Source organism: Taeniopygia guttata, chromosome 8 (genome assembly GCF_048771995.1).
Source record: "Taeniopygia guttata chromosome 8, bTaeGut7.mat, whole genome shotgun sequence".
NCBI lineage: Eukaryota > Metazoa > Chordata > Aves > Passeriformes > Estrildidae > Taeniopygia > Taeniopygia guttata.
Genome location: NC_133033.1, coordinates 21,468,649 through 21,491,000, shown reverse-complemented (window position 1 = coordinate 21,491,000; position 22,352 = coordinate 21,468,649). Strand labels below are relative to the sequence as shown.

At 38.9% G+C, this 22,352-nt stretch overlaps 1 long non-coding RNA gene across 4 annotated transcripts in view; it reads left to right on the top strand.

Annotated features, from left to right (window-relative positions):
- LOC115496241 (uncharacterized) overlaps window positions 1–21,494 on the top strand; it is a 123,136-nt gene extending 101,642 nt beyond the window's left edge. For 2 of the 4 annotated variants that reach the window (XR_012057124.1, XR_012057122.1), the window contains 6 exons: window positions 3,099–3,838; window positions 3,918–4,000; window positions 4,400–4,459; window positions 6,029–6,208; window positions 17,464–17,718; window positions 20,167–21,494. This is a non-coding gene — a long non-coding RNA (uncharacterized lncRNA). The remainder of the gene's footprint in view (window positions 1–3,098; window positions 3,839–3,917; window positions 4,001–4,399; window positions 4,460–6,028; window positions 6,209–17,463; window positions 17,719–20,166) is intronic. The other 2 variants (XR_012057123.1, XR_012057125.1) reach the window with 2 other exon arrangements.
- Window positions 21,495–22,352: the final 858 nt, after the last annotated feature.

Sequence of the window (22,352 nt, the reverse complement as noted above, 5' to 3'; positions counted from 1 at the left end):
TGATGAAGTTGGTAGTGAGACAGGACAAGCCCCATGGTTTTTGCCACTGTACCAGTTACCTTCAGTATAGCATTGTGCCATCTCCATCACAAGATGATTTATGTCAATAGCATGTGAGGAGCAATTGCCCTTAGAGGCAACAGATAACCATAGTACAGCAGCATCCAAAAAAAAAAGCAGAGCACAAATCACTACCTATAGGTTCCAATTAGGAAATTATTTTCTATTTAATATGGTCTATTTTTTAAACATTTTAATCCAAATAAAAAGAAACTGAATTTAGAAATCTGTTTTAAAAGCTGAAAGAAGCACTGCTGAGATGTAAGGAGGTGTGTGGGCCAGTACTCAAAATATTTGATATAATTTTCCACCACATTCATCAAACCAAATCCATGTAAACTTCGAACAAGTTTGGCAAGAGCCATAGTGGTTTGGCTTTACTGCCATATAATGGAAGAAGTTCCTTGTGCATTGGCTATCCCTTTGTAATGGGCAATATCACTGTGGTAAAATGTGTTTATATGTCTTAAGGCAATCAGGAATCAAGGCAATTCTTTGAAGACAATTGATAGTAATTTCATGAGTGTTTGTTATGCTGCCTGGTCTGCATAGCTGCCTACATGGGGAGGTGCCAATGAAAGCAGGCAGTATTAGGTGCTGCCTAATGAAATCATCACCTGCCTTCGTGCCCCTTCCCAAAGCCTGCTCCTCACAGGCAGCCTTCGGCACATAAACAAACGGATAAATCATCTTACCAGCTCAGAGGGTGACAGTGAAATTAGAGTCCTTCTCTGCTCAATGCAACAGTTTAGTCATTTGAGACAGGAAATCACTTTGTGTTGGGAAGCAATACTGGGTAAATCTCAACCAGTTTTCAGAGCAGTCAAGGGCTCAGGCTGCAGAAGGAACAATGTGATTATGACGGGCAGGAAGCAGAACAGGACAAGTTCCAGCAAAAACTCCACAGAATGTAATAGCAAATGTTGTGCTTGGTGTAGCTCTTTAACAGGTCTTTAAAAAAATACACCAAAATTCATTCTACAAATACAATAAACTCCTAGAGCTGTTTCTATAGAATTGTGATAGGATTTTCCTATACAAATACTTGTCTGTGCCCTGCATCACCCTGAGCACAGTTCTACAGAAATATCTGCACAAATCATGATGTCAAGGAGGAGATACAGAGAAGTAGAACTTCTTTTTCTCTCCCACCTTCATCAGTTGCAGCATCTCACTATCAGTTAAAGCTGGCAGAGGGATCAGTGACAAGTGCCAATAGATAAGGAAGACACAGACTGCTGAGGAGAACTTTGAGAAGTATCTCCTGTGAAGGATCTGCTCCAGAGCTGACTTAGATTCCTCTTTGTCAAGGCAGAGGCTAAACTTTGGAGTGGTGTCAAGTCTATTTTTATGATACTAAGATCTCCCTGGGAATTTATGAGACTCTCTCTTTGGATTTAAATTATCTGTTCAGGAAGTGTGGGTTATAGATCTGTCATTTGAAGCCAGCTGACCTCAGTCACCTTCAGTGACAGGTAAACTCAGCTTAAAGTGAAAAGATCCCTAGGGTCAGTGTTTTCTGAAGGGGGTGTGGGGGTGGGTGTGAGTGTGCACTATCAGAATACTCAAATAAGAGAAGCATGATGCAACGTGAGAGCATTCCATTGCAGCAGTGCTGCAGACACAAAACACTAAACTAATGAAAGAACATTGACATTTCATTCCAGAACCATTAATGCTTCCCAAATGGTCCAGAATTAAGTGGAATTAAATTCAATAGTGAATCCCACTTTATATAATGATACAAGGCATTAGTATAAATTACCTGTTGAGTGAAAAAGGAGCTAAACAGTATTTGAGGCATTTGGGTTACTCAAAGCAGATTTTTAACAATTGCCTGACAAGGTGCTGCCTTTTGTACAAGTCATTATAATCTACCTGTAGAACTTCATCGTTTTCATATCTGTTTTGCATGCAAGAACATCCATTTCAAGCTGAAATGCTTGCCTCTAATATTCAGGGTGGGTTCATTAAATTCAGAACAGCAGTCAAGGGTGAAAAAGTCACTTGTCAAGCTCAAGCTGCTCATCAATCCACCTGCTGCTCTCCTGTGTGTCTGCTGGGCAAGGAAGTGTTCCAGTGTTTCCAGTAGCTTTGAAAGCTATTGTGAGGCAGCAAAGTGCCAGGAATGCTAGAGAGATTGTGGAAGGCAGTAAACCACACAGTGCATTTCTGGTAGTTTGTGATTTTAAAACGTGAAGCTCCATCCACATTGCATTATAAGCATTTGTAGCTATTCTGAACAAGGAAGAAATTAGGAGATGCTGGATTCTATTACAGGAGAGTTCTTTGAAGCCCTTTTCAAACACTATCCAGATACTCCATCTGAAGCTCTCATTTAGAGTAAATACTACAAAGGATCAGCTATTTGAAAGAAATTAAAAGGATGGAACATTTTCTTGGCTGTTAGACATCTGAGAAATCCAGAAGTGGAAGATGCCAAACTATCTGTCATATGTGTACTTCCTGTAGCCTTACTCTCCTGAATGAAATGTGGTTACCACAAGGGATATTTGCAATTGAGAAGGAGAGATCAACTAGATTTGGCTTTCATAAATATAGCCTGTCTCTTAGAAAGTGTTTTACAGTTTCTGTTACAAATTTGAAGGAAAGGTTTTCTCATTAACAATTGTCAGGTTACATTTTCAGCACAGAAGAATTAAGGATATTGGGGTAAGTTTCAAGCCCCCATTTTAGAGTTTTAGGCAAGCACTTTCATCAGCTGATTGGAATGACACCACAGGCACCCAATATACTTATGGGACAATTTATGAATGTGCTTCTATTTAATCAATCCCCGAAGTAAAAAAAAAAAAAAAAAAAAAAAAAAAGTACATTTTAGAAGCTATTATAAATAGTAAATACATAATTCCAATCTTTAAAATGTAAGACAAAAATGTATTTCTTTAAAATTTAATAACATTAAGGGAAACCTTTCTGATTTCTTTAGGTCAGTTTTCAAATCATAGATAATTTAGGCTGAAAAAACTTCTGTAGGTGGTTCAATCCCCTTCTCAACACAGGTCTCATTATTTCAGGTCACTTGTGCTGTGTCCAGTCCAGTTGACCCCTCAAAGATGGAGATTCTGCAAGTTCTGCTGAGTGCTGATTGCTGCAATGCATGGTAAGAAAGCAATCCACAGGCAAAACCTTCTCCACTTTTCTGAACACAATAGGAAATGTTCCAGTTCCTATTAGAGGATGTTCTCACTTAACTTTCTGGGTTGAATATAATACCTTTCAGGAATCAGGCAACAGAGCTTTGTATCTGGGGGATCTAACAGGTGTCTAGAGGTGTCTCCTCCATTTAGGCTTGTATGAGCCCACTGTGGAAGAGATTACTTAAATCGCTCAGGATTCAAAAGTTAGCACAGTAAGTAAAATCTTTCCATTACTTTGTGATTTATGGCTGGTTTGTTTCCTTGTTTACAAAATTAGTTGGGTTTTTTACCAGTTAAATCTCTTGTAGACTTACTGGGGAGGTGACAAAAATCTGAGAATTGTCACTATCATCAGTATTTTAAAATGGTCCCTTAAAAAGTGTGCAGTGATTTGACTCATATCTTTTAACGAATTCTGGAAGCTGTAACATCACTGCTAGAACTACTGGTAGCCCTTCTCAGTGTGCAAATCCCCTGTGAGTTCACAGCTCCTGTGCAGACCTCTGCAGAACTGGGTAGCAAAGCTTTTGCCTCATCCCTCCTGACCTGTCCTGCCTCCTCCAGCTTCCATCCCTCTTCCATGCAGAGCTCAGGCCAGGAGAGCCAAGGAAGCACTTGTGAGTATTTTTGTGGCAAAGTGCTGCTTTCAGAAGCATGCATCAAAGACACAGTTGATCCTTTCTATTTTGTTCCCAGTTACTTGCAGAAGAGAGGTCTGGATCCAGACAAGTGCTGGGAGCCTCTTCTTCCACCTTCCTGGGATACCAAGGCAGCACCAGGTTAGATCTCCTGCCAGAAGTGAACATGGGCTGTTTTGTTTAAGCTGGGAAGCTGATAGTGTTGAACCCATCTATTTGAATAAATCAGCTGGCTGTCCTCTTGCCATCTCTGATGTAAATCTATATGGCATTGTGAAACTTTATTTATTTTAAGCGTGCAATATTTAGCAAAGCAAACCAAAAGGGTTCTTTCTAACTTCCATAGCATTTTTTCTACTGAGCTATTTGTCGGAAAGATATGTTCATGTATAATTAAATGTGGCTTGCTTAAACCTTTGCAGTTGGTAGCTTAATATATATTTTGTTGTGCTTTGAGCACAAAGGCTATATTATGCTTTTGTTGGCATCCTTGCTGGTTAGAATGCCAACTGCATAATTTTGTTCTCTGCTCTATGTCAGAATTCAAGTGCCGAGGGCTAAACAGGTGGTGCTGGGATAAAGTTCTGGCAAATCAAATAGGTAATGTGGTTATTTCTTTTGTCAAATTATAATTGGAAACAGAGAGAAGTAAAATGAAACTCACATTTTCCTAGTGCAAAAGAGAGACTAGAATTAAACTCAAATCAGTTTCCATGACAAATAGACATTACTACTGGAGCTTGGTCTGTAAATAAACATGCAACACCTTAGTTTTGATGTAGAATTTTTTTTTCTCTGTAAATTTAAACCTTAAGCATCAGTGTTTAAACAATAACAGAAGAGCAGAGTCCTCCATTAATCTTCTGTCTTGCTTGTACATATTTAGGAGAAAATATGCTAAAAGCTTCAGAAAAAACTTTGAAAATATTTAAATCTGAAGTCAGAGAATCTGAGACAATCTGTGATACATAACCCAAATGTTTAACATAAGCGTTTCCTGCTGTATTGTTTTCTAATCATTGCTATATCCATGTTCCCAGAAGAGAACTATAAATACACTGGAAATTCCAGTGAATGTCCTGAATGAGGTGCTGCTCATTTTATGTTTGACTTGGATAATGTTTATTAATCCTAAAATCATAAAAATGGGATAAAATTTTCTATAGCAAAAAATGCAACAAATCATATATTCATAGCTTGGTTTTCCAAAATTGCACATAAAAAGGCCCATGCACTTCCAGGTCTATCCACTTTGCTATTGTGGCTGATCTTTTTTACACCAAGATGTTTTTATTTTCCTCTGAGGACCTATCCAAATCTAATATAAGTAATCTTATTAACAGTTCCAATGATTATCATGGTCTTGTTTAGTTTTCCAATCCTCCTCATTTAAAGACATTTCTCCTAAAGTATACATTCTCAACTCAAAGTTTTGTTTTGTCAGCTCTGAACCCATCCTTCTTCTTGCAGTGGCCTCCATTCCTTAGGCTGTCACAAACATCTTTATGTCCCTTTCAAGCTCTTATTTAACTCTTATTTAACTGCCTTTGTCTGGGAGCAGATGGTGCATCCTGTTCTTTCAGTAATTCATTCCATCAGTGACCAGGAACTAGGCAGCATGGAAAAGGGGTATCACATCAACCCAGAACCATTGGTATTTTCACCTTTTGCATACCATGGTGACTCTGGTTTGGTCTGAGCAGAATGCACACGTTTCTCTCCCTGGCTGTGGCTGTGCCACTGGGTGCCAGGGCTGTGGTCAGGGGCTGGGACACACCTCACAGAGCATGGCCTGAGAAACTCCTGAATATGGCATCAGAAATTGCTGGATGTGACAGATCACCACCTCACGTGATGCTGTGAGGAATTCCCAGGTGGTTAAGGAGGAGTTTTGTGAGAAACAGCTGAATTACGGAGAAAGGTAGGGCTGTGTGTTGGGGTTGTTTTGGGATTTGGATAGTACAAGGCCAACATGCTGGAAAACTTTATCAGCTTACCCATACACAGCTGAGATTGCCTTGTTTTGGTATCAACAGTACCAAAATTATAATTCAACACCTACGGAAGTTGAAAAGAAAGTAACTGGATTTATAGAGAAATAATAAATCCATGACTCTTTTATCTGTTGCCTTTTGCTGGTCATCAGTTTAATTTCTTCACACCTTTCAGTATGAAGATACCTGGGAACAAGAAGATATTTACTGAGAATAAAGATCCCAGTTCAACATGACACTCTTCACAATTCCACACTTGGACTGACCCCGTTCCATCTTGGTTAACCCAGGAAAGCTGCACCCAGTTGTCTTAGGAGTTAAACTGTAGCTTCGCTGCAAGGGACTGGCTCAGAAGGTAAAAATTATATTCCAGCCAATGTATTATTAAGTTCTTCACCCCTTTAAAAATCCTTTTCCTGAATTACTGCATTTCTAGACTGACCTGAGACATGCCATGAGGACAGATGCCAGGTCTCTATGGTTTTTCATAAATGTTCAATACATAAGAAATAGTCTTCTGGCTTTACTTTTATTTTTTCTTTTAAATAACCATCTTGAATATTTATCTTATTGATCAGATAGCTTTTTGGAAAAGAAACAGCTGAGACAATGTGGCCTTTTCATTGACAAAAGATTTATGTCTTGCCTGGAAGGACTTGATACTTCGAGGGCTCACAGCAGACATAGTCAAACACAAGTAGCACGTAGTCCAGTGCTTATCCAGGGGAACCAAGACTGCTGCTCCCACACTTCTTTTGTGTGAAATTAAAGCAGCCACACTGAAATTGGCATAGATTTAAAAACATGATTAAAATTCTATCAAGAAGGAAGGAGATAGGCTCAGAAGCATTTTGAATCAATGAATACTGTGCAGAAATAAGTAGGGTGTGCATGAACTCTTCTGGTGACCTTCTTTAGGAGCCACCTGTGTTCTTGCCAGGCACCCTCTCCCCACAGGAACGGGTGAGGAGTTCAGCCACTGGGCTGACCACCCTTTCCTCACAGTTGTCACAACCACTGCAGCTGGGCTCTAGCATTCGTATCACTGAATTCTGTGCTGGGCCACAAAGAGAAGGGAAAGAGAACGAAATGTGTTCTTAGCTTTGCTATGGACTGCATGGCAGATGGTGGCACTGACTCGGGGTCACTGACTGCTCAGAGAAAAGGCTTATCTGAATTTCAGCACAACTTTTTAACCAATGTCTTAAAAAACCCCAAAATAAACCACTATGAGTTTTTGTTTTCCTTTAAGCAGGGCTTGAGAAAGGTAGACTAAAATAGTAAAGTTCTGCTTTTCCCAGGAGATCCTTAAATTTCTTCAAGGATAATATGACAGTTTCCACCAGCTTTGCCACAGCTCAAATGAAGCGGAAGGAATAAATGTCTTTTAGTGAGTGGTGCTTGTACTCAGATGAGCTTTCAAGGGAGGCCAGAAGAAGGGCAAGGGATTGGGTGTAGCTTCATTTTCTGAAGTGAGCAGGTAAACCTATGTGTTTTCCCATTCCCTGCCCCTCATCCTCCTGCCAGTCCAGAGAGGTCAACCCATGGAAGTGCTACTGATGCCAGCATAAATTGAATATTGGAAAGCACAGGCAGAATTTGCCCCAGAGGAAATTAACCATGAATTGGCTTAAAAAACCATCTCCTATCTAATATAAATAATGCTAGTATCTTCAGAAGTATTACTGTTATACTGCAACTGAGAAAAGAAGAAAACTGAATAGCCAGAAAATTCATTTTCTTACACATTGGAAAGCCTAGAGGTTAAAGCACACAACAAGATGGCCACAGACCTGGGAGCCATTTCTTCTTTAGACAATATTCTGCATTGCACCAGCAAGTCACCATGTTTCTTTTTCAATAATTTCATCATAAAATGAGAATGAACCTACATGACTCCCATTCCAGTGAGGATGGTAGAGCTCATCTGACTTGGTTATGAAATGAGACTGCTCAGATAGAAACAAGCTCCTGAAATTCAAATTATTCATATTGCTCCATGCTGTTCTATTACAGAAAAATGGCAGATTCTTCTGTGGTATTTAAGAATAGAGAAACAGCAATTTTTTTCTGGTTTTTCTTTTACATTGTTACAAATTTGAGTAGGATCTGCATTTTGCCCTTTCACATACATCATTTGATTGTCATGTAATATCTGTTTTATAATGATCTCTTAGAAAGAGTCTATATTATGTTTAATTTTTTTGAAAATAACAAAAAAGGTTTTTTTTCCGTGTAGCTGTTTTCTGTTGTTTTCTGAGAGCACATAATGAAACAAATATTTGGAGAAATATGGGAGCAGGGGCTTAGTATGTGTATGTGTGTGTGAAAAGTGCTTAAACCTGCAGCAGATTTCAAATTTTTCTTGAGTTTGCATACAGAAAAATGTAAATATTGAGACTGAAATAACATCTGTATTAATAAAAAATAGGAGGATAAAAAAAATCCTCCAGAACAGGAGTATCATAGGCATTATTTCTCCTCTCTCCCAGCACTCTTACAGCCCAGAAATAAATACTTGGAGTTATATTTTCATCTCAGTTCGATGTACCAGATTTTAGTGACTCAAATCCCTTTTTCCATTAGTGTGAGTTAAGCTGCTCAGGCTTTGTCCATGGATGTTGCCCTACTTTTGTCCCTGTCTCTTTGAGCCTTCAGCTCAGTTCCCCTTCTCTGGACTGCCAGGTAGGTGAACCTCACAGGGCTCTGGCTGGCTGGAGCATCACTCCCAAGCTAAAGCAACACCTGCTGTGCCTCTCCAAACTGTGGCACATTTAACACTTCCTTTTGGCCTCAAGGTCAGGACAACTTTTGGGATCACAGCCCTGGCAAGGGCTGCTGAGTGCAGCCAGCCCAGGCCAGCAGTGCCCCATTACTGGCACTGAGAGGGCTCCCAGCACATCTGTCCCTGTTACTCAGGTCCAGAGATTAGCAAGGGAAGAGCCTGGGAACCACTCTGGGCTTAGACCTGTGTGCATTCTGCCAGTCCAGCCCTGCACAGAGCTTCCCCTTTTCTTCTTGGGTATGTGCATGGGGCATGGTGCTTTTTGAATACCTCTTCACTTGTCCCTCTGAACCGTCCTCTCTATTGTCCTTTCAATTATTTCATCTTATTTTCTTTTTACTACAAGTAGTCTAAGGACAGTGGACTTGATCCTTATCATTATGCAACATAAAATGGCAATGCTTATCCGGAAGTGTCTGGTTTCCAGTGACGGTCACAGTGACAGACATTGCCTTGTACCACATGCCTAAATTTCAAAATGTTGTAACAGAAGAGCTTGATACCTTACTGAAATCTATTTCAGCCTTTTTTATGCTTTTATTATGATTAATGGATGAAACACAACCATTTGTACTGCATTTATTATCACAAACAATATTGAAAGTAATTTGACCCCTACAGTACTTTCTTTTTTTAATAATACTATACAGTGGCAAAAAGGCTATGAAATGCTGTGCAGAGATCTTTATCTTAGTTGAACTGGTTGAAATACAGGCAATGGAAATTCTCTGGGTTGACACTGGTATAATAGGAAGCAGCATATGACCTGCTTTTCTGAGCAATGTGCTGTCATCACAAACTACATCCCCATGCATACCCAACATATAAAAAGTTTATTTGTCAGCCTGCTCCTGTGAGCTCTTTACTTATGGCTACTTTATCATCTGAAATAAGCCATGTTTTTCATTATTAGAAACATAACACTCTGGTAAAATCTGAAGTTGTATAGGAGGATGTGAATGCTTTTATTATGAAGTCATTTTGCTGTAAGCACTGGAGAAATCAGATAATGCCACACTGAGTTATTCAGCTAGCAGGTCAAGTGTGATAGAACAGCATGGAGTTCAGAAAACCTCTCCTGGCACAATGTGGTTCAGCAAAGGACTAAATTACTGTTTCTCCACGGACTTGAATAGTTTGGAACTCAAGGTAATATTTTTGTCCGCAGCTTCTTTAGCCGCAGACTGTGCACTTGTGCACAGCCCTTCTCTGGCCATGGGCTGTCCCTTGGAGGGTTCTCTCACAGCTACCAGAGGAGAGGATAGCATTGTGTGCCATTTGCTACAGTGTGTACCAGGCATTTAGCTCTGCAGAGATCCTCTAAGAGCTCCCCTGAGGAGTCAGAGATAAGACACTGACTGACATACCTGAATGCCAGTACCCCTTACTGGTCACATACATTCGTAGAGCTAAGCTGCCAACTTTCTAAATGTAAGGAAAAGAATTATGTCCTGACATTGTCATTCTCAAATTCATATCTTCACAGGTGGATAAAGTAAAAAAGTATCAGGCTTGGCAGAGATTTACCTTAAAATGGCAAAGTTAATTTTAAAAAAAGCACAGCTAGCACAATCCGTGTAGAGCCTGCTTAAAAGACATACTAAAGGTCCAGTTTAAATGTATACCATTAAATAGTCTCTTCAAATATCAAATATAGTTACCATGTCTAAAGAGCAGAGACATGGCTATCAGGTAAAAAAAAACCATTCTTCAGAAAGCAAGTCCTGTTCTATGGAGAAAAGTAGATAAGAGGCTTGACTTGGAGAAGTTAACTGAAACCACTGTAAATAGGCCCATATCAGTTTGAAGAGTTACTTGTTAAACATACAAACCTAATAACTGCATTTACTTACCTCAGGCTAGAAGGTAATTGTTGGCACCATTGGTAATGGTGCCAACATATGACAGAGGTACAAAAGCAGCAGTTCTGGAAGAGAAAGCCATTGCAGGAAACCTGAACATGTTATTTGCATCAATAATCAGTAAGGGAGGACAGTGAGGTTCCTATATGAGACCAAAAGTATCTCCAGGACTGCATCAGATCAAAGTGTCAAAAAAATATTCACTTGGAACAGAGGGGATTCCCTCAAAGATGAAATACCCAGTACTAATCAGTATAATCAATTATTTGCACTGACCTCACTACCACAGGCAAGTAAAAAGAAGGTGAAAATATGTGAGAAAGGCTCAGAGGTGACCCTGGGACCAGTAAACCTGAAGTACTGCAGCAAACAAACTGGTAGAAGTTATAAAAAGAATCAAATTAATGTGGGGAAAAATATGTCACTCAAGGAGGGGTTGACCTGACTGTTGTAGAAGAAATCATGTCCCCAAACCTGCTAGAGTCCCATGAAGGCATCAGCATGTTCATTTTTATGAGGAAACCCCAGCAGCACAGTTCAGTGTGCACCCTCCAAAGCACAACTGTGTCCTGCCTGCCTTATTGAATGACCCAGCTGTGTTAGAGGCATCAAAACCTCCTGCACTTACAACTAATATTACAGAACTTTGCTTTTCTTGTTGGATGGTACAGAATTCTCTGTATTTCTGATTCTTTTGAAAGCTGCAAGCCAAACCTCATATGTATCAATGAGACAGTGAAAATGTACTGCTGGAGTTGCCTATGGATTCTAACATAATGAAAAATTGCTTGCATGCTGTAGAGAGACATAACAGAATGTTATTGCCATTGTTCATCCTCTGGAATTTGGTCTGAGTCTGAGCTTGTTAATCAGCAGTTCGTCCTGCTTGTACTCAGCGCCAAGAGTGAATTTCCTCTCTGTGCTTTTGCACTGGAAGCTTTGCCAAAGGTCTTTTGTTCACGATGTCAGTCAGCTGTGCTCTTGCCTTAATTGTGCCAGTAACTCATGTCTGGAGATTATTCATTCTGCTCTGGTGCCACAAGCAGCGTGTCAGCCTGGAGCTGACACTGGGTCTTGTGTGCACCCAGTTCAGGTGTGGGGACACCAAATGCGATTCTGGACCTTTTGTCAAGTGCCCTGCAGCCCTGAACAAGGGGATTTTGAAGGTGTGCTAAGACTGTACAAATGCTAATTTCTTGATACAAAGTACCAAGTATACAATCACTCATGTTGTCTGAGTACTCCTGTTGTGCAAGATTTGATCTCATTATGAGATTTGTTCAAAGAGGTTTGTTTGAGATCATTACCAAGAAACAGTATAATCACTGTCAGGGAAATTATTTTAAATAATATCTACTACAAAACAGTAGTTATGGCAAAATTAATAGCAACTGCTAACACAAGTATTTTTTCTTCATCTGTCTGTCTAGATTATAGTTGTATATAACTTTGCAAAACCAATTTCATATCATGGGGTAATTCTTTTAAAGAAAAGATCATCTGAAAGTTATCAGATATTCTTGGCCAGATTGACTATCTTGTTTTACTCCATTTCTCAGAAAAATAGTAGAAAAAGCATGAAAGAAAACTCAGTTGAGGCAAAATTCACAGAATTTAAGAGAAAAAAATTAAACCATAAAATCACAGAATGGTCTGGGTTGGAAAGTACCCTAAAAGGACATATTCAATTGTATCAGGCTGCTCTGAGTCCTGTTCATCCTGGCCTTGAATGGATCCAGATCTCCAAGTATGTGTTTGAAATATTTTTCTGCCTTCCCATGTTCACCCAGCTCAGTGCAAAGTCCTGCAAATGAAAAAAATAAACAGAGATCCCAAAAAACAACCAGACACAGGCTGATGCCTTCATCTCCTAAAGGATTTTGATGTCCTGACCCAATAAAGGTTTAAAGCAAATATAAAGTTGTTTTCATTAGCTGTTTAAAGTTTGGATGAAAACATTGTGGTACTTCATTTTTCTTGAGACTTTTTTCCCTTCCTTTTTTTTCTGGTTTTTTTTTCCCCCCCACAAAGCTACTTCTGAAATAGTCTTTTGTTGGCATAAATGCTGTTCCAACTTTTATCCTTGATAAAAACTACAATAACTAAGAAGCAAACCTTACAAAGTAGCTCATGAGTAAATGGAATTTAATGGGGTCAATTATCCCCACATGCTTGTGTGCAGGTTTCATTAATATTAATAAGTCATAGACATGCTATTGAGCTGAAGAATAGGCTGTCACTGGCCTCTACATGCTGTTTTGTGTGTGCTGATTTAGGATTATTCAAGAGAACACATTCATTTCCAAATGTCTAACATGTCAGTGGCAGAAAACCCCACATTTGCCCATTATACCTGCAAGATACAGAAAGACTGAAAAAATAGGTTAAACGACTGAAACAGCGCAGATTCCGTTTGTGCTTTTTCCATAATGCAGAATCACATTACATGCATGTCTCACCATAAATATTTAATGAAGTGGAAATGAATATGTAGCAGGCTGGGTTCTTCCCTCTAAGGGTTAAATTCCATTTCTGCAAATTGGTTTGTGCCCTATTTCTGTTCCTGTGTCTCTGTGCATCTAGACATTTTCTTGGCATCACTAACTCTTCTGAGGTTTCAGGAGATCTTTGGAGATTTGCTAGTAATTGACCTGTTTGGATTGCCCTGACTGGCATTTGCTAAAAGATAATACAGTCCTGCATTTTGTTGTTAAGTGCTGGTTGTGTTATTAACTTGTGGCCAAACCAGAAGAAAGGCTCAGGAGACATCATTTTCCCTCAGACAACTTCATTTGGTTCTTACGGTAATCTCCATTAAAATGAAGCACTTTGGTCTCAGCTGAGGGGCGTCACATATTCCTTAACTTGTCAGCTGTGTTTGGCCAGTAATGAATACACCCACTTTGCTTTGGTTTTTTTAATATATTTCTGTACACTAAGGGTAAACAATCAACATCACATCAAAGTCAGATGATTTAACCTTCTGCCACTTCTCTAACCACTAAAGAGTTCCTGCCAGGGCTGGCTGGGTATTGGAACATATGTAAATGTTTTCTGAGAAAACAGAATTACCAAGTGGAGGAAACCTGATTTTTTCTCCTTAGAAAACAGGAATAATTAATAATATTACATCTACCATATCCCAAAGGAGTCTGAATGAACTCTATTTGTTTTATTTTTATCATGTAACAGGAACAAGTCTTGCTCTCAGTTACAATAACATAGTTCTGGAAGAACCTCCTTCAAGTTAAGTTCTGCCATAATTTAAACTGGTACTGTCTCAGTGTAATACATCTGCTTTCAGCAAAGTTCCTCATCTCTAGCACCATGTTTAACAGCTAAGAAGAAAATGAAAAATAGAGTCTGGAAACAATGAATTAATACTAGCCAGATAAGCATAGGGAATCTACTTTGTGTAACACAAGAATTAAGTACTGCTGATCTTTGCAAGTAGCAATGACAACTCAAATACAATACCTTGGGGCCTGCAATAACCTGGAGGCTAATTAACTGCAGAAAGGGCTTTTTATATTACACTTTGTATTAAATAAATTCAGCAATCACAGACAAATCCGTAGAGACCAATAAGCATTTTTAGGCAGTCTAGCTGAATTTTACCCCAAAAGTGATCAAGCTGCATAGAATTCTGGCTTGTGACGTGTCTGGTTAATGTATTGTCCTCCAGTAATTCAGGTGCTTAAGATGAAAATAAGAGCAAATAAGAGATGGAGATAGAGGAAGTCTTCTGTCAGTATGATTTTCATGATTTTTTTATCTCTTTAAACATAATACTAAATAGAAATATATAGAAAATTTACTTCAGGGGTTTAAATACTGCCTTAAAATGTGTCATCATTTTAAAACCAGAAGCTGATGTGATCAAGTGAGTAAAAAAGGAAGAGAGGAGGCACAGCTTAATTTCAAGGCTCATCCAAGTTCCCCACTCTCTCACTGTCTCCCAGTTACCCCCAGAGAAAGATTCCAGCAGGATACAAGCACAGTGCTGCAAGGCCAAGGGCTGGGCACAGCAGGGATATCAGCAGGGATCCTCTGGGGGAAAAATAAAGTCCTGTTTTTTTCATTAAACTTCTGATCACAAGCAACAAGTGGGATGCCTCCAGATTTGTGTGCAGTAAATATGGCATCAACAAAGCCACCTAAAAATACACACTAGGAGTAAATTAGTTCTGTTTAGGTCTCAAGGAAATATCCTTCTTCTCTTTGTAGATGTCTTTGTCTTGTTCTCATCCTCTCCCACACACACTCAAGAAAACTAGAAGCAGAAACAAGGCAGAAACTATATCTAATTTCCATACTTGGCTTAAAAATAAGACATTGCTCATTTTTTATTTCCAAGCCAGCAGGTATGTGAATCAGAACTGGTGAGCTAAGTCTGAAGTTATTGTAAGTGAACTAGGCATTCTTTTTGAACATTTCTCATACAGTTATAATACACTGAACATAGCAAGAAGTGGAAGTAAGTATAATCTGGCTTGAATCTATTCAGAACCTTCAGGTTAAAGAAGTTCCCCAGTACTTTTAATTCCTTAAAAGAAAATCTGTCTCCTTCCAGGTGTCAGAAGGAGGTGTCAGGTATGTTCACTACTATCTGATGCAGTCTGTGTCTTGAGAGATCAGAAATATCAATAGGAGCACTCAAGAACACCAGCATAATCTTTGCAAGACAGAGCAGGATAAAACAAAAAGAAAACCATATTATCTGATGTCCTTATCCCAAATTTGAGAGAAAAGGAGTAGACACTGGTGGAGTTCACAAAATTATAAAATTAAGTAAGCCTGTCCCTCACAGAGAGACTGGCACTTCCTTTTGGAAAAATGAAACTTAGCCACCAATACAAGTTTGCATTTAGGACCTTCATAGAATAACTGCAGAAATTTATGGTGGGAGTAGTTCAAAGAACCCTTATCTCTCCTCAAGTTACAACCCCACTAATAAACAACTTGTCAACCTGCATCAGGAGAGCTTTACTCACGAATTAACACGTGAGCTGTTTGCCATCAGCCAGCCCCAGCTGCTCACAGATGGAGGCAAGCTGCTTTATCCCTTCATTCTCCTAGGATTTGAGATATTATGGCCGAGGCAAAGTTATCACGTTTTAATTGCCATACAGTACCAGGAAAGTAACAAGGATTTATACCTAGCTCCCCTTTTTAACTATTGGAGCTTGGGTTAAGGTTTTTTTTAACATTTGTAGAAGTTTCTCAGAGTCAGTGTTAACATAAATGCACTGGTCCCTGGAATTCCTGTGTTATGCACTGTTTGCACTGTGTGTGTCTTGACAGAGAGGTCATCATGGCATCTCCCTGCATGTCACCTCTGGCAAGGTTTTGGCTGAGGCTGCTGGACAAAAACCAACAGACAAAACCATTATTCCAAAGTTTGGTTGTTTTTTGGGTTGTTTTGTGGTTTTTTTTAAAGAAGATCTGAAACCCATGAATAAAATTATGTCTTTCAAAAAAAAAAAAATTAAGAATAAAAAGGAGGAGAGTTTCTCCTGTAGTCAAGAACCTTCCTTAATGAGATCCAGACAGATTTACATTTTCTAAAAGCACAAGACTTTGGGTTTTTTCCATTTAAATCATCAACTCCTGTATAAATTACATTTGTAAGACCCACTGGCTCCAATCAAAAGGTATTTAAGAGTCTGTCTGGCTGAGTTATGAAAGGACCAGGTAAGAGGAAGTGGAAAAAAAGGCAAGCTAGAGTATATACATTAGTGAGATGACTAATATTACTACAAATCTGATTTGCCATTTCTTTGGTTTCTTTCATGGAGATTTAAAGATAATTGTAGCAAACATTCAGGAAGAAAAACTAAAAGAGAGACAAATCCTGCAAAGAGAAGTCATATTTACAAATGCTCAATATTTCTTCTGGCTTATTGCAAATTATTTATGAGGTGCTTTTCAATATTAAAATTCTTCATTAGTTCATTGGACACACGGTCAAGATTAGTAATGAACTAATAGTCATAGAAAAGAATTTATGGCTTACAGTCTCCAAAGAATCAGTAGTTTGGCTTCTGTGGGTTAAAATGAGGTAATGTAACAAAGTCCTGACTATGAGGAAATAGTTTTTTAAATCACAGACAAATAAGATTAATGCTACATCCCATGCTGTGCTGAAAGGGATATCTTGCATGGTTAAAAAATATAGTTAAAACACATCTAATTTCCTTGGGTTTTCCTGTTTTACCTTTTTTTTTTTTTTTTTTTTTTTTTTACAAAAATGTTTCCTGTTCCAATAATATAACTTTTTCCTTGTCACATAGTTTGAATTTTCCTCGGCTTCAGTTATGAAAATAAATTAGTTGAATTCTCTTTTCTAAAAGCCAACTTTTCATTGAGATTTCCACTCAGCTAGCAGTAACACTAAACTCAGGACTGGAAATCAGGACATTGAAGACAATATTGTATAGGTTTTTTTCTTTTAATTGATGGAAACATTTCCAGTGCTTTTGTTTCTCAAAATCTTGGTAAATTTTGTCCTTGAATTGATCTGGAAAATTGGTTCAAAATGAATTTGTAAGAAAACAGGAGGTCTTTCAGGGCAATGTTTCATTGCAATACATGTTCACATAATTTTGCTGGTTTGGACAAATACGGTCATTTAAGGCAGTTAATAACAGATCTGTAGGCAAGGCAGATGGATCTGTGTAAAGCAAGAACTCCCCTCCCTGGTTGCTGTACCTCTCCTTCAGCTTTTGAAAAACTTTTACAACAAGTTTCAGCTCAAAATCCAAATCCAAAGCAAATACCAAAAGGTTTAATTAATCTCTTTGGCTTGTTTTGCATGTGTGTTCTGTTTTAAGATGGTTGTTTTCCATCTGGTCACAAATACCAGGGCCTTTTTAAAGTTGTGAACATACATTGGGAAATCTGCAGAAATTAAAATTATATATCCAATTTTAATTTTTCATATTTTTTTATCTCTAATTCCAGGCCCAGAAGGTTTAAATAGCCTCATAGAAGCATGAGGGCCCCAGCTTTTCTCTGTGATTCACCCAGTTTGGACATCAGAGAGCACCGAAGTCAAGAGGTTCAGACAGAAAATACTAATGGATAAACTGTTATAAATGAGACTTCACAGTGACATATTAGAGAATCATATGTTGTAAACTGAAAAGAGTAGGAGGGGATTCAGCACATGGCAGAAAAATGCATGCTTATGTGAAGAGAAGCTCCAAAGTTCTTCAGGTTAGTTTTGCTTTATCTGTACATGCCAAGAAACGCCAGGCCAGGCAATCTACACTTACTAATTTTCACCCTATTAAAGAAAAGAGGAGAGGAAAAAGGGCAGTACAGTTTTCTCTGGCAGCCTATAGCACTGTAGGAAACATTTTTATACAGAAGTAAGATGCTGTTAAAGAATAACTGTTTCAATTTGAACAGAAGGAGCTACTTGGGTAAGTTCCTGCTAGAGCTTTCCTGTTCCATCTGAGACATGAAGCAGTTGTGCTGTGCCATAACCAGGCTGCAGCCAGGGTGACACTGGCTCTCAAACACACTCCTCTTCTGCTTGCTTCCAGAGCAGTTCTGCCTAATGTCACCAGCTTTTTGTAATCAGAGCAATGTTTTTGGGTTACCTAAAGGAGAATTTCATCCCCAAAGCCCCACACTGATGTCCTCTGTACCTCCACAGCTGTCATGCCACCAGCTCCACCTCAGGGCAGTGACTACCGATGCAACAAGCAGGCAATTCCTACACCCCCACAAAGTGACCAGGTGAACCAAAAAGGCCTCTTGACTATTTTAACTTATGGCAAATTCAGAGACTCTGACCCTCTCTCATGTTCACAAGACCTACCTACTTCCCCATAACTGTCACAACCTCTTTAGCATTTGGAGAAAATTAAACTAAATGCAACATGCCAACATCAAATACTCAAAAGACAACTTTTAATTTAATTACTGTAGACATAGAAAAAGGAGTTCTCTAAGGAAGTCTGTCAACTAAGAGCTATATATAACTTTTAGGGAGTGAGTAATCCTTAGTGATTTTCCTAAACAGATTTCCTTCAAAATAAACTTGTTTGCTGCACAGGGTAGAATTATTATAAAATCAAAGAGTTATTTTTCAAAAGTCTGATTTGACATGTGATGATACCAGAGCAGATAGTAAATACACATCCCTTAGTTTGTCATATTGATCTGAGAAACATGACTGGGCATTGGGAGCCCATTTTTGTATCTACTGAGAAAAGGGCCAGGATGAAGTGTTAACTGCTGGAGTTAAAGCTCTTTCAATGATTTCAGTAAGCATTTTTCCAGATCCAAAACCTTTCTATTAAGTTCAGTGCTCTTTCAGTCAGGTCTGTGATATCCATTGAAGCCAAAGAACAGCAAAGCTTGTCTGATCTTTTTGAGACTCTGGTTTCAGTTAAATAACCCAGTGGGCCCTTCTCTGAATTAGCATTGCAGAATATGTGCCAGCAGAGAGGGGACTGCTTAGCTGAGAGTTATCTGAGAGTGCTCCAGAGCAAGGAACCCAACAGACCATGCAAGCTGCTACTTTTGAGTCCCTACTTTTGAGCTATTACAAAGTAAAGCAACTTTCCAATCTTTCATTTCTTTCCAGACTTGGATCAATTTATTTCTTCCTAGATTTAAATTCCCATTATTTATTTCTGAGTTTCTATATTAAAATGAACAAAATCTTACCCAATTTAATGCTTAATTTTTTTAAAGACTGGCATTACTTTTATTGAATGACAACTACAATCTGCACTTTTGTGAGCATTAGCAGAGGATCTGGAAAGAGACATTCAGAAGCATGAATTCAGAGGTGATAGTGCAACATAAACTGAGGAAAAGGACCCACATAGACTCTGTGTTAAGGTAAACCATAAAAAGAAGGAGCAGAAGAGGAAAAGTAGTTAAGTGAATGGTATGTAACACATAATCTAAAGCATATTTATCTTTCCTTCAGCACACACAAAACTTTTGCTAGTTTCTTTTTACAGTTACTGAATACTCGCATTATCTGAAGTTAAAATTTCATGTACACAGCTTTAAAACCATACTAAGATCTTAAAAATAGGCTTAATAATAAAAATATTTAATAATTTGCAGCCTACACCAACTCTTACACTCCTACATTCATCACATTTTCTACCACAAAGAATATCATGAATGTATGTCATCCACAGAAATACGTTTGATGTACTTATACCAGAATAACAGTGCTTAACTACCTTCTTACTACTTCGGCTCTATTTCCCATACCTGGGTATGTTTGCTCAGCAAGTCAGCCTCTGAAACACGAATAAATGTACTCATTTCTACAGCTGTGAGATTTCTGAAATACGGAAAATTTCAATAGCTTCTTCATTCAATCACTTACTTTAAAAAAAAAAAATCTCAGGATTAAAGAAATCCAGGGAAAGAGAAAAGATTAACCTAGAAAAGGCAAACCAGCAAGTAAATAAATCTGAGCTTCATTGTCACTTCTCACTTCAAAAGAGGATTCCTACAAGGGCCTGGCCACGGTGCTTGAGCTGTCACAGGTAGGACAGGGGTCAGCAAGGGTCTCCAGTGTGCACAGCAGCCGCTGTGACATTAGTCAGGGCCACGGTGCACTGGTTCCAAGGAGGAGGAACACGCAGGCTGGCCCAGAACCGCATTTTTCTCTCCGCTTTCTTGCAGTTACCACACGGAGCGCAGGAGTCAGAGCTGCCATGGCACCGTAATGGAAATAAACGAGCCCGCAGAGCCGGCAGCGGGAGGTGGGATGGGAAGCATCCTCATCCCAGCCCCAGCGGCCGCGTAAATCTGTCCCTGTCAGCAGAGCTCCGGGAGCTGCTCGGCACCCGCCGCTCCCCGGGAGTCAGTGAGAGTTCAGGTGCTTACTGTGTCATCAGGCCTGACCTTCAGATGCGACATGGCCAGCACGTTTGTTTTCCCACAGCAGTGATTGCTTCAGTCAATTATTATTGCCCATCCTGCAGTGCAAACACATAAGGACTTGATTTACAGTGCAAAATATACATCCTGAATTTACTTCCTCTTTTGTTTTTGGTCTGCCATAGCATCTCCAGCTTAAAGGGATGACAGCAAATTACTTCATAGGTAAATATATCTACATATGAGGAAGGATAAATATCAGTCATTCAGGGCATCCTGAGATGAACGCTCCATCATAGCGTTGGATGTGTTGCATCAGATGTGATAATATATTTAAAGGGTTTTGCATTTTGTTTTAAAAGTGCTTTTTTTTTTTCTGCTCCTACCTGAAAAAAAATCATTAGCAAATTTGTTGATTTGGCAATCTAACCATTAAATCCAGTTTAGCTCAGATTTAAGATTGTACATTCAGTTCTTTAAGCAATGTTTAGGTATTACCAATATACTGAAAGATAGATGAGACAGCCTCATGGTAATACAGCTTTTAACCTTTCCTCTCCTCTACCATGACGGGGGAGAATTACAGTAAATGATGGTTACCTTGTCTGCAGTATGGACAATTGATTTGACCTCACTGCATCTGATGCTCTAATGGACTTCGTGGCTGAATCCCTGGAGATATAAAATATGTCCAAGTGAATTGGGGCAGGTTAAAGAACGGACCTGCTTTTCATGGCTGGTTCAAGCTGTAATAGATCTCCTGGTTGTTCTGAGAAGAAGATTAAAAATGATCAATATCCAAATCATTAAAAGGAAAGTGGTGGCTTCTGTAAATCTACCTTAGCTATATTTTTTTCCCTGCCTGAATGCTGTGGGGGGAGTCTTTGTTGGTGACATGAGTTTCTATAACAAATGTTTGCTTCTGTTCACTTTCTTGTAGCATGGTCCCTGTTATATTAAGAATCAGACACTCAGGTGGCCTGAATTGGCATTGCTTTCCCGAAGTCATGCTTGTTTACACCATGAGGAATCTGGTCTTATGTTTAGTTAATATAGATAAAATGCCAATACTATTATATTTCTTGGACCAGCAAATAAAGCCAAAGACAGATTTCAGAGAATGATGGCAACTATGATAAGTGAATGTCTTTACAGGTCTGCTAGCCACAAATAAAAAGCCAAAAATAAAGGTCTCATTTAGGGAGAGGAAAACAAAAAGATTTGCCTTGGCTGCCCTGAGCCCTTCATTTGGCAAAGTGTAATTCAACATCTTGTTTATCCCTGGCTACCCTCTCTCTTAACAAGTATGTTTGTGCTCTTTTCCCAGCAGCCTTACGAGAGCTTGTAATATCCCCCAACTCAGAGACCTTCATCTCTGCTCACAGTGTGCCAGGCTTCAGTGAAGGAAGTGAAGGTGTATATAATCCAACTTCAGTGGGATTATATACACCTACATTTCCTTCACTTCCTGGAAAAGCCAAGCCTTAAGAAGACAGCTGTATAACTGTTCCATAGCTGGCACACATACACTAGATAATTATTTACTACACTTGGAATTCAAGAGAGCACCAGTTTTTAATCAGCAAAGTCTGACATTGTTGGGATCTGATATTTCTGTTTTTGAATTACAGATATAAGAGGTAATCCCAAAGTCTCTATTTGAAGATGCAGTCTATTTTCCTAATTTTGAGAAATTTAAGGTTGGAATTGGACTGACCTAGCTAGCTCTGTACCATTAAATTGAATGAATGTGAGAAATATTCTATTAAGAAGAAACAGGTTTCAACAAATTGAAAATACGTTTCATTTTTTTTATCCAGTTGTTTAACAATGTTTACCTTTTGTTTTTCACACATTGTTTAAAAATATGGATGTGTAACACCAGCCTCTGTAAGGAATGTTTGTTTATCTACATGTATTGTCCTGCATGAAGAAAAGCAAAGGCATTTTACAAGCTCTTTGCTTCTTTCTGGGGTTGTCAGTGCCCT